The sequence below is a fragment of the Ambystoma mexicanum genome, chromosome 3q (genome assembly GCF_040938575.1).
Source record: "Ambystoma mexicanum isolate Mex_15411 chromosome 3q, UKY_AmexF1_1, whole genome shotgun sequence".
Taxonomy (NCBI): Eukaryota; Metazoa; Chordata; class Amphibia; order Caudata; family Ambystomatidae; genus Ambystoma; species Ambystoma mexicanum.
In genome coordinates, this window is record NC_090926.1 from 920,739,408 (window position 1) to 920,752,323 (window position 12,916).

The 12,916-nt window shown below is 45.3% G+C and overlaps 1 long non-coding RNA gene across 1 annotated transcript in view; it reads right to left on the reverse strand.

Annotated features, from left to right (window-relative positions):
• Nucleotides 1-261: 261 nt before the first annotated feature.
• LOC138581933 (uncharacterized) overlaps nucleotides 262-12,916 on the reverse strand; it is a 64,875-nt gene continuing 52,220 nt past the window's right edge. The window contains exons 2-3 of the long non-coding RNA XR_011304885.1: nucleotides 1,694-1,827; nucleotides 262-395 (exon numbers count right to left, since the gene is read on the reverse strand). This is a non-coding gene — a long non-coding RNA (uncharacterized lncRNA). The remainder of the gene's footprint in view (nucleotides 396-1,693; nucleotides 1,828-12,916) is intronic.

Sequence of the window (12,916 nt, forward strand, 5' to 3'; positions counted from 1 at the left end):
AGTTTACATGTGCATTTATTCTCTTGTTAAGGTGTAAAGAAGAAACAATGGGACATCCACCCAGCCCAGCTACTCATGTCCAACTGCCATCCGTGGAACCTGGCTCACAGCACATACATCAACATTCCACCCGCAGTGACAATACTCCACACTCCAAATGACATCACCAGCCAACCCAGCAGATCCAATTACAACACTGTCATATTTATGTGCTTTGTATTTTAAAGGTCAGCATTGTGGCTACTTACTGGAGTTGCCAAAGCTTGGTAAGGGGAACAGAACTTCCCAAATCTGCAGAATTTGGTGATGTTGACGTCGCCGAAGATGCCCCGTCGTTCCTTCCACCCCAGCCTTCTTTTTACCAGGTCCTCTTCTATGCGTTGCCCTAAAATGTTCTGAATTAGAAAGATTTTTTGTTTTATATGTTAACTTTCAAGCAAACCCAGGATTTGTACTGAACATAATGACAGTGCTCTATTCCTAAAGGAGGTAATCGAAAGAATCTTAGATTAATGGAGACAACCATGCAGGGAGTCCTTGGAATTAAAATCGTGCAGTTCTACTGGACTGATGGAAAATCAGCTGCATAAGAAAGCAGCTAGAAATTACCATGATGGCCCTCGCCATATAAGGGCCTTTGGAAATGGCAACTTCATTAGAGTGCAGCTGTTTCCCACTTTCCCATCCTCTTTGCTTCCTTTCAATTATGTTCTGTCTTCCAGCGCACTAAGCTCTGTATACCCCTTGCGGGGGCACACTATGCCACACCACGGACTTGATGCAGTATGAAAGCATATTAACATAATATACTACCTCACAGAACACTTTGCGCTCGTGATGAATCTTAAGAGTCAGGACCAAGACAAGACCCTGAAGGGAGACTTGTAAGCCTTTCTCCTGGGTAGCATTCCTTGAACTTGGCCCCGCGCTCTAGCCAACTCCCTAACTTCTGGTCATTTACCGTGGGACAGGGAAAAGTGACATCTTAATCCAGTAAAATGTTGCTCCTTTTTAGGGAGGTGTCTGACTAATCAGGTAATTTTGCAGGATTTGGGGAACCTTCCTGTGGTTCCCCAAAGCTGCAGATACATGACATGTTCTAAGCACCTTTACATACTTCCTAAAGAGATCTGAAGGGGCCTTCTACAAACTATCAAAAGTTCAAATTAGGACTTCAGTGGTTAAACAAGGGTCTGGAGCATCCCTGAACCCCGCCAGTTGCCCATGGTAACTGCACGCTTCAACCCTTTCTAAGCATCTGAATACATCCCTGCAGTGATCAATCTTCCTGAGTCAAGTTGGGCATTTTTGGTTATAGGTACTTAATATATTGTTTTCAAAAGTGTTAATTTTATAACTGTGTCGGCATTGCCAGTTTACCCTCTTGCTTCATTGCACCCCAACCCATGGAGCGTGAATGCAATGCTCCTGGACCAACGGCTCAAATGTGAGGCGGGAATGAACCTGATGCAGCAGCATCTTCAGCGTGTCGGGACGCTTTTCAGGTATAAGTCTACCCGTCACATGCTTCCTATATGCTGCTAACGGGTCCTCTTCCTCACCAACATTGTCCAATTAGATTTGAACATAAGAATCAACAAGTATTTGAACAGTTGTGGGATTACACACATTTGGGGGGCCACCCTTTTGAAAGATACAAGCTTGCCATGCAAATGAAATGGCCATGACTCACGTCTTGCTTCATTTGTACTGAGTTGCTCTTCGATGAGGGTAGGACTGTCTCAGTGCCAGAAGCTTCCAGGGTCGGAGGGTCCGCGCTCTTCACTGACTCGACATCAGGCTTTGGTTGGCCATTGGAAGAGTGTTCTAAATGGAGAAAACAGATTGTGGGTGTGTGCTGTTATTACCCAACTTGACCGCACTCCAAAACCATCTTGAGCCCGACTGCCATTCCATTACTCTTGTTTGTCACTACTAGAAATCCATTCTCTGTAGGATACGCTCTATGAAGAGGACACAACGCACTGAAAATTATGATGCATTCTAAATGGTGCGGGGGCGTTTTACATACCCTATCTTGCATGAGCTAAAGCATGATATCTTGATCGATCCTGTGAGTTTATTTTGTGGGTTATGTCTTCTGTCATAAGTGTCCTTCACTTTTCTGGGGTTTTACAACCTATTAGACATCCATTATTAATGATTTGACCCATCGCTATACATTAAATTCAATGTACAAAGAAATGTCCGCAATATCAAGCAATTCACAGAAGCAAGAGTTATAACATGTGCATCCAGTCCACACCAGCTGATCATCTGGGGCCAAAAGACTAAAATGAACAGGTCTTTTTTAAGTAAGGCTCACGATCCTAGGACTTGAGACATAAGTATAATATTTGCTGTTTCTTAAGGACATGTTGGTTTGTATTACACAAAAAGCCTTCCCTGTCCAAATGGGAGGGCTCGAACACTTTGAGACTTGTAGAGGAGAACGGTCAATTGACTAACCCTTGAAGGACCTACAAAGCCCCTTCTGTGATCAGGAATGCACACGTGATGCAGAAAGGCCTGGGCCTTCCTCAGCCCTGTTCTCTCATTTGCACAGGGGTGTTCCTGGTCAAAATGGGGGAAGCCCTTTTGTTCCTGAAAAGCATGTTCCCAGGTGGGGAGCGGCATGCAGTCCACCCAGGAGGAGGTGCATCATTTAGAAACCATTAGCCATGGTAGAGGGAGGGAAAATGGACAACAGAGCTATGGGGAATCTGCTCACCCTGGGGGCCCAGGGCATCCTGGTCTAAGGCCTGGGCATCTTGGCAGAGCAGAGACTTCTACCCTGGGTCTGAGCCAATCCCTTGAGAGGGCCCTTCGGGGCACTTATGGCAAGGACCATCACTGACATTCGCCACCATCCTCCCACCCCACTCACACACAAATGCTGCCCCAGCCATCCATGGAGCTCTCTGAGTATGCACCGCCTCAAATGCTGCTCAGCTCTACACAATAATAGCGTGTTCCTGCGCAGCAAATGAACAGTGTGAATACGGTGTCCTGCTCTAGCATGTGCTGAGTACAGTGGTTACACTTGCATCTTTTTGCACTCATCATAAAAACGTGGGAACGTCATACAGTTATCATGTAGCCACTGAAGCCTGACTTAACATGGTCTAATACCGCATGCACATGGCTCATAAACCTGAGATGCCACCTTCAATGGGCTCACGCGTCCACATGGCAGGGATCTATGCGAAAATACTGAATCCTTTACTGCGAGTCCCAAAAAACACGACCTTTTTTCTCGTTTTTTTGCATTTTTTCACACAAATAAATGTGGAGGGAGATAGCCCACAGCCAATTCACATCCCCTATCCACAAATGAATACCCTTACCATCTATATTTGTGCAACCATTCGACAAAAAACCCTACAATTTCGGGTTTGCTATAAAGGGGTTCGATACTTTCGTCCTATCCCCATGGAAGAATAATCTAAAGGCTCATGGATGGTAAAGCACAACCAAAACTGCAAAACTGATTTAAACAGGATAAGAATGTATTTAACATTTTTCAGAATAGAAGATGGACTATAGGCAAATTTAAACTGAGCTTGCTACGGGGCCTTTGTCAGAATTGGAGGGCATTATATGGCATTCACAAGGGGCTGCAGGTAAAGCATGAACAAAAAAGATGGAACTCTCATTTTATTGACTCTGTGTGCTCTTCCTTCTGCTAAAAGATGCCAGCTCATGGGTTTATTGCTCGCTGACCATTGGCCCCTTTGCTATAAACAATGTGATTGATGTTTGCTTAAAGGAAACCTCTTCATCAGACCCATGCTGATGCTTTGCAGGAAATCCAAATACTCTTGGCACAGCTGTCAGGAATGCAACAAATACTACTGGGAGGGAAGAGCTCTCAATGACTTTGCCAAATGATCATTACAGGGTCATTACAGACATTCCAAAGCCTTAGCACACACAGATTATGCTAGTTTAAACTATAATCATATGAACTCTGCGTACACCACGTATCATACAGTGATCCCCCTCCCACCCCATATCCTTGCCCGCTTCGCTCTCCCTCTCATGCGCGCTCTCTCTCTCTCTCTCTCTCCATGTCTCTCTCATTCCCTGTCTCTATCAGCTCTCTCTGTCTCTTTCTCTCTCTCACACACACTCCATCTCTCTCACTCGCTATCTCTATCAGTGCTCTATCTTTGTCTCTCTCTCTCTCTCTCACACACACAGATTCCATCTCCCTGACTATCTTTCTTTTCCCTCTATCCCTCTATCCCTTTCTGTCTCTCTTTCTGTCTCTCTCTCCCCCACACACACACTCCATCTCAATGACTATCTCTATCTGTGTTCTCTCTCTCTCTTTCTCTCTCTCTCTCTCTCTCTCTCTCTCTCTCTCACACACACATACACACACTCTCAGAGGCATCCCTAGGGTGGCATGGGCGGCTATAACCCCGGGTCTTTTGGTTGTTTTGAGGTATTCGACCATCCGCACGGGGAGTGTGCGCTTGCCTGGGCTTTTTTTGGAGGATTTTTTAGGAAATGGAATGAAGTGGGGATCAACCTCCAAAAATGTGTGGGGCTAATCTGCACACATTTTCTAATGCTCGCCGCACAACAAACACATAGTCCAGTGTACTCTGGGGGGGACACCCTACAGGCGCAGTCCTCCCTGTCACATTTATTTGCCAGGTGACAGCGAGGGGTGCACAATAACATCCAGAGGAGAAGGGCAACACCGTCCTCCTCCCATGGCCAGCCTAATTAAATATCAAAGGCTCCCTGGATCTGCCATGTGCTATTGTCTAATTTCTGTGTGGTAGCAGCTCATACTGATGAGAGTTAATTGAAGCAGTCATGTGAATATGCCTGGTCACAGAATTTAAAAATGGGCAGAAAAACTAACACCTGTTTGAGATGCAATGTGTCAACTCGAAGCTAGTTCCCACAACCTCTGTATGAAGGACAGTGAATAGCATGTCTGGGTCCAAATATTTACGGTTTATAGTGATAATTTCGAAAAAAGAATGTTGACTTACAAAAATGTCGAAAGAAAAATGTCGAAAACAATAATGTCGAAAACCTATACTTATAATGACAAGAGTCAATTTTTAGAAAAAAAAATGGCGAAATAAAATGGCATTTAGTACTATCAATAAATACATAAACAAGAAGAGTCCCCCCCAACCCCCCTCACCCAACATCCCCCTGCCATGCACCACCACCCCACCACCCTCTCACCCCTCATACTCAACACATTTTAATTATATATTTATTTATTTATTTATTTATTTATTCAATAAATAAATAAACAAGAAGAGTATCATTTACTAGGGGTGGGGGGTTCCCCCTCCCCCAACCCCCCTCACCTAACACCCCCCTGCCACGCCCCCACCACCCTCTCACCCCTCATACTCAACACATTTTAATTATATATTTATTTATTTATTCAATAAATAAACAAGGAAAATATCATTTACTAGAGGGGGGTTCCCCCCAAACCCCCTCACCCAACACCCCCCTGCCACCCCCCCGCCCCCTCCACCACCCTCTCACCCCTCATACTCAACACATTTTAATTATATATTTATTTATTTATTCAATAAATAAATAAATAAACAAGGAAAATATCATTTACTAGGGGGGTTCCCCCCAAACTCCCTCACCAAACACCCCCCTGCCAATCTCACCCCTCATATTCAACACATTTTAATTATATATATTTATTTATTTTTTTCTAAAAATTCGAAAAAATGTAGAAAAAAATTCGACATTATTGCATTCGACATTATCACTGACCACCATTATTTACCATAGGCAACCCCTGCAGAGCGGATGCCTTTCAGAGGGAGAAGTATGTGATTTGAGGAAGACGGGCAATATGCTCTTGTCAAAAACTACAAGGGAGACTTGCACTTTGATCGAGAGCCACATAGGGCTCAGTTAACCAGAGAGAAACTTTGATCTACAACAGACACGAAAATGGGTGGAACCTAAGAGTACACGTTGTCACCGCTTACCTTCTCTGTTTCAAAGTACTCTGGTCCTGACCTCACGCATAACAGAAGATTGTTGGTGGGGGCCCTGGATTGGTTCCTTTAGGTAGGCTTAGACTGCACCAATCACTGGGGCACATTTGGCTTTAAAAGAGGGCTGCACCCCTCACTTAGCAGATCATCTGAAGGCTTCACCAGAATCAGGAAAGAAGAACTCAACATTGGAACCTGGCTGAAGGTGCAGTTTACCTTACAGATTCAGCCATAGAAGGAAGGCCAGGATTTCCAAGAGGGAAGCACGATCCTTCCCCTAAGCATCTCCCAGGGAACAGAGGGAGATGCCAGACTCAGAGCCCCCATCCCACAGCTCCAGAACTGGTACCCAGATAGCACACAGCGTGCCCTGCTAGGTTCTACCAGCAAGCTTCCTAGGCGGGAAGTGCCAGAGAGTCTCTGAACAAAGGACAAGGCTGTTGCCTGCAAACACTCTCCTCAGCTTTTGGCCTGTCTGCCTTAAAGGATGGCACAAGCCCTGCAAAGAATCCAGGAGGAGTGCCACAAAAGCATCGACCAGTGTCCATCTTTTAAGGACATTTTTGAGGCAGTCAAGCAATCGAACCGCGACCGGCTGCACCGCTGTGGTCACTAAATCCGTCTGAGATGCCTCAACCAGCATTCCAGATCCGTCAACCAGCACAAAGACAATTCTTGACCCTGAGCCACCTTGTTGACCAGCCTGCACCCGTCCATCCAGCCTCGCTTGCAAAATTGCATGCCGCCTGATACCAGCAGCCGCCCCCTTCTTGAACTCTGTCACAGGAGCGGTAAAGAGTCCTGGAAATGACTTGACGCTGTTGTGCATCAAGATCATCTCAAGCACAGGGTACATTGTGGTTCTGTCCCCCTTGTCCTTCTCTGAAGGCCCTGAGTGAAATTTACGACCCCATGCTCGTTTGGTGCTGAAACAAAATAACCTTGAACAGTTAAGACTGGTTGCTTTACCGAGTACCCTCCTGTGAGTACCAAGAGGGCATACCTTTCCTCCGTGAAACTATCTGTCTTCTGTGTTCCTTTACAGGGTGGGTTGTATTTTGTAGTGTGCTAGAACTGTCTGTTGTAATAATAAGTAGATATGTTTATACAACCTTGACTGGACATTCCCTTTTATTATTGGGTAATCGTATTTTTGCTGTTCTGCAACTAACCAATGATCCACGACCTTGCGCACATAAGTCTGCCATTCCGTCAACTTTACCAAAACTGGACAAGGAGGTTTATAATTGACTTGTGTTTCCAATCTGTTCGGATCGCTTCTGGTGTGCTAGAGTTGTGTGCTGATTGATGGTTTAGAAACCGATATTCATCCCTGGACCACTGGTGCCCCGGAAGTTGATTTGTTACAATTGTAGCCTCGGATAGAAGCTCAGGGACTACAACCAAAAGGCTGGCTAGCCGCGAGTGCTGAGAGTCCCGACATTAGCATAGTACAGATCTTTTCCAGGCCTGGCAACACCATTCCACACTCCATCTCTCACTCTCTATCGCTATCTGCACTCTCTTTCTCTCTCTCTGGCTCTCCCTCTGTCTCTGGGTAATAAGTGTGTTGTTAGGGCACGGTTGCTCACCAGTCATTCCTCACAGCAGCTGGACCAGTAAGGGGGTGTGGGGTGGTGCTGTGTGTTTTATGGTTTAACGTTGGATGAAAGCAGAATCGACATGTTATCGGTAGTAATAATGAAGTTGTTTATCCTTCAAAAATAGAAGCCCCATTTAAAAACAATGATAGTCAAGTAAGCAAAAGACCACACGGTTAATATCCTGCCTTTCATATGAAAAGCCAACACTGAACATGCCATGAATTAATCTGTGCACTGGGTCCCTTGTTGGCTTTAGGGGGATGAATGTAGCAGTAACATTTGAACATCTAGATCGCTGACAAGCCTCTTTTTCTTTCGGATTACAGATCATCTTTTTTTGGAAACACATCTTTAAAGAAAATTATATACCAAACTCATTGTTTGAAAATCATCACGTGTGGAATTGTAATCACTAGAATGCCATCAACAGTCATCCCGATCCAAATGATGAAACCCTTATAGACAGTCTCGTAGCATGCGGTTTGTCTGGGCTCTGGGCAACGCATTCTAGTCAGAAAGTTCCCTTGAAATGTTGAGATGGAAGATCTTCGTTGGCCAATCCTCTACTGACACATTGAACAAACCCTTCCTTTGAGCATTAGCTTGTACAGCAGAAGCAGCATGGCAGTTTGGGCAGCTGCTTTTGGGCTCAAGGTCTCTTCAGACTGTTTTGCCAAATGGAGGAGGTGGAGTTGACTAGTATTTTTAAAAAAATACTTGTGGCATGTCAACACCTGCGGCAGAAGTGCTGCAGCTATTTGCCGGGGAGGCAGAAGGCAGGAGGAGGAACCCACCCACTGTCCATAGCTTATTGCCAATTGCCCACTGCTGTCTTATGGGTTGGAGTTCCAGCGGTGCTTCTCTGTGGTTCTGTTGTGCCTCTTCTTTCTAATTCCAGCTAACAATTGGACTCACATAGTGTCATGGGTACCAGGCAGGTAGTTGGGGCAAGTTGGGTGGAGGCTTGGCAGGCCTGGCATAGGCACACAAGAAGCCCATAGCAAATACCTTCTTTTCATTCCTTCCTGGTGTTTGTAGTAACTTCCTGGTTACCACTTCCTATTGCCAAACAGGAAGTGCATGACAATTCATGAGCTCTCTAGTGTTTGTGTGTGGCTGGCTATATAAGCCACACCCAAGATCCTTCCATTGCTTCGTGTTGCTTACTGTGAGCTGCATCAGCAACACACTCGCCGTGCTTCAGATCAACCTGCTTCTGCTTACCTGCTTACCTGCTCCGGATCATTCTGCTTCTGTTTACCTGCTCTGCTTCTGTTTACCTGCTCCGGATCAACTTGCTTCTGCTTACCTACTCCGGTTCTACCCTCATGCTTTCTCCACGCCGCAGCCTTCTTCCGGAGAATCCTACACCAGCACCTGTAAGCGCAAAGAAGAACTTTGTTAGCGCGCGCACTGCCATAACGCTGCGCATACTCACCGAATCTTCTCGCTACGCTGGAATCCAGGTCAGTGGTCCGAGCGCGAAAAGCACTGTAAAAGAAAAAAAGAGACATTATTCATTGCGCTCGCTCCAATAACGCAGAGACATTATTCACTGCGCACTCTCTAATAACGCTGTGCATACTCACCTTAGTTTCAATTTACCAGCCCACCAAGTCTCCAGAAGCGCTGAACCCTGTCTCGAGGCGCTAGCACTCCATAAACCATGCCTGCAAGGGAAAGGAGAGACATAACCAGGTGCGCTCGAACCAGTGACGATGCGCATCCCTACCAGCGGCTGACTTCTACACGCAGCGCTACTCGCCCCAAACATACCTTGGCAAATAAGGACAATACGGACAATTCCGGACACTCAACATCCACCGTGCAACGTTCACTTTGTGAAAGGACTATTTAGCTAGTGAAGAAACTGGCACATTCGACACTCTGCCTCACTATGAAGGCACATAACAGCGTGTGGCATCAGAAGTCAGCCAACAGATATTGGCACCACCTCTACGAGTGAATCACACCCCTGCGAGTGCAGGATGGAGTGCACACCTTACTAAAACTCAATGTAAGCCCTTAAGGGACATCACAGCACAAAGAGAGAGAAGGGAAGGGCACAGGGGAAAACACGTGAATTCTGGTCTGAGTGTACATCTTGTATTTGACAGGTGTTCCTCCGGGCGAAACAGGGGAAGTGAAATCTCGGGTCAAAGGAGGCTTATCCATCGCTCCTGCAAAGACACAGGTGAGTGTGACACAGAGTTAAGTCTTTACCGAAGGTATTGAGTGTGTTTTCTTTTCCCAGAGATCACATTTCAGCACGGCTGAAGGCTCCTGCTATATCCTTTGAGCCGGAACTACATTGTTTTACCCACATAACTCCTTATACATGAGCCCTCCATCACATAAATAGTATTTGCATACTATTGCTATAACAATGTCAACTAATAAGAACTCAGGCTCACTTTGCCTGTCCCAGGCTTCCTTAAGAGGCCTTGAGCACCAAAGTTGCAAACTATATGAACTGTACTAATACTGAGCTAGGTGGCTCAAGAGGACCCTTGTTACGTGAAACAGCTAAAGGTGGGGTACAGCAAGTTTGTTTTATACTTATGCTGTTGCCAGAGAGACACCACAGTAAAGGTTACATGATAATTTACATAAGAAATAGTATCAGTTCCCTTTTGTAACTTTTGATCTAGTCCATATAATTTCACCAAATTTGTCCAACCTAATTTAATAAAGCTTTATAGGCCTAGCTCGAGGACCGTACTGAGATTGATGGGACCCGAAGACCACTGGCATAGAGTGGGTGTCCCGCAGCCCTCACGGTGTGGAGGGTCCTGCTGCCACATGTCCTGGTTGGAGCCCCCATCAGACTTCAAAAAGAAATAGTTTCTTTTGGAAGTCACTCTGCCTTCATAAAGAAATTATTTCAGTTCGAAAATAATTTCTTTATTACGGCAGAGCGACTTCAAAAAGAAACTATTTCTATTTTCCTTTTGAAGTCCGATGGCTCCTCCTCACCCCATGACATAGAAGCCTCCAGGCTGGAGGTCTCCATGTCATGTAGTGGGGGGGGCTATGACTTCCAAAAGACAGAGTGTCTTTTTGAAGTCCCTCTGCCTTCATAAAGAAATTATTTCCATTATAATTTCTTTATGAAGACAGAAGGATTTCAAAAATAACATATTTCTTTTGGAAGTCATAAGGCTCCCCCCAACACATGATATAGAGGCCTCCAGATCCTCTGCAAATGACAGGAACAAGCATTCCTGGCAGTTGCAGGGAGCCGAAGGCTTAGTTACCTGGACCAATGGATTGAAAAAGGTAAGAACATGTATTTTGTTTAAATGTGTGTGCGTGCCTGTACGTGTGTGTCTATATAATGTAATGTAATGTACGTGAATGCATGATGTATGGGTGGTCACCTGGGTGTGTGCGTGTGAGTGTATGGTGAAATGGTGCACATGTGAATCTCAGCCCTCTAGGATTCAAAACGATAACTGTAGTTTTCACAAACATATCAGAGGCCAGTGGAATATACATGAACATTTGGTGACCTTTCATGGATGATTTCATACTTTAAAAACACCAATTTATCCTTTTTGGTAGAATGGGGTATTGTATCGAAAATCAAGATTTTTTGCATGCACATAGATCTAAAAATGTATCATATCATAACAACATGTCAGATCAGTGAAATTAAGAGATAGTGGGCCTCATTACGACCCAGGCGGTAAGGGGTTTACGGCAGCGTAAACAGCGCCGACCCTTACCGCCTGATTCCGAGGCCCCTTAGCGCCATGGAGGATTTAACACCTGCTTTTAGCAGGTGTTAAAATCCATGGCGCTAAGGGACCTTGTTGTTAATTACGCCACCCTATGGGGCAAAAATGGGAATGGGGAAGGGTAAATGGGGATTGGGGACTTACCGCCCCGCCAACCTCGGAATGGGGCGGTAAGTCCGCCAACCACCATGGCGTAAACGTAGTTTACGCCATGGTGGTAAAGGTACGACCCAGGCGGTAACTCACCGCCTGGGTCGTAATGAGGCCCAATTACATTTGTGTGAAAATATGTCTTTATTTTGGCATATGCAGAACACACGCACACATACACACACACAGAAAACAGATGGTCCCATCAACTACAGACCTATATGAAACCTACCCTACCCAGCAAAGATCTTGGAGACCCACGTGTACAAAGAAATGCTCAACCATGTGGAATCCAATGGACTACTTGACCAAACCCAGGTTGGCTTCAGACCCCGAGAGGAACTGTAACAGCACTCCTCTCCATATGGCATGACCTAAAGATAAACACCAACAGCAACACCCAATCTGCCCTCATACTACTGGGCATATTGGTGGCCTTAAATCAAATCAAACTGACAACATCAACCAAAAGACTGGAAAAATCAGGCATTCACATTGTGGCACTACAATGTCTGAAATATTTCCTCACTGACAAAAGCGAAAGAATTGTTCACATCAAACTTAAAAAAGTGATCACCTGCGGTGTTCCACAAGGATCAAGCCTCTCGCCAATTCTCTTCAATATCTAAATGACCCCCTAAATAAAGATCATACAAACTCCTAGACTGACACCCTACAACTACGCAGAGGACACTCAACTCATTTTCAAGATGTCTACTAACAACAACCCTGCCAATATGCTCAATAAATGACTCACCAATATAAATACCTATATGGCAAACAACAACCTCAAACTAAGCCCATTAAAAAATGGAAATAATAATAACCTCACAAGACAATAACTCAGATATCCCTCACCTGACCCCTGACTATGGGACCCCAATCGGAATCATCAATATTGATAACAAACCTGAGAATACTCATGGACATTGGTCTCACTCTGCAACTACAGGTCAATGCAATAGTGAAAAAAATGCCTCTACCATCTTCGACTAATAAAAGGGAGTCTCCCTTATGATATGATATTGCATTTATAATGCGCCTATACACAAATGTTTCAGGTGCGACGAGGCAAGGGAGGGGAAACAGAGGGAGGACAAAAGACAACGATCTTACTAGGCCTAGTGACATTCAGATTGCGCAAGTGCAGGGTAGGGGGAAGGGGGAAAGTGCAGAGGGAGAGGTAGGATGGGAGAGTGCAGTACAAAGGATAAAAACAACAAGTAGTGCAGCCACGCAGGTGGCAAGTGCGAGGTTAAGTGCAGACAGCAGGTGTAAAATAAGTGCAGGTAAGGGGATTATAGGGTTACAGAATGAGACCCAAAGTGCAGGTGTTTCGAGGAGGCAGTGCAGATGTTCAACTGGGCGGGCAGGGACCTGGGCCCAAATTCAGAGGGTAGCCAGTTGACCAGTGCAGAAT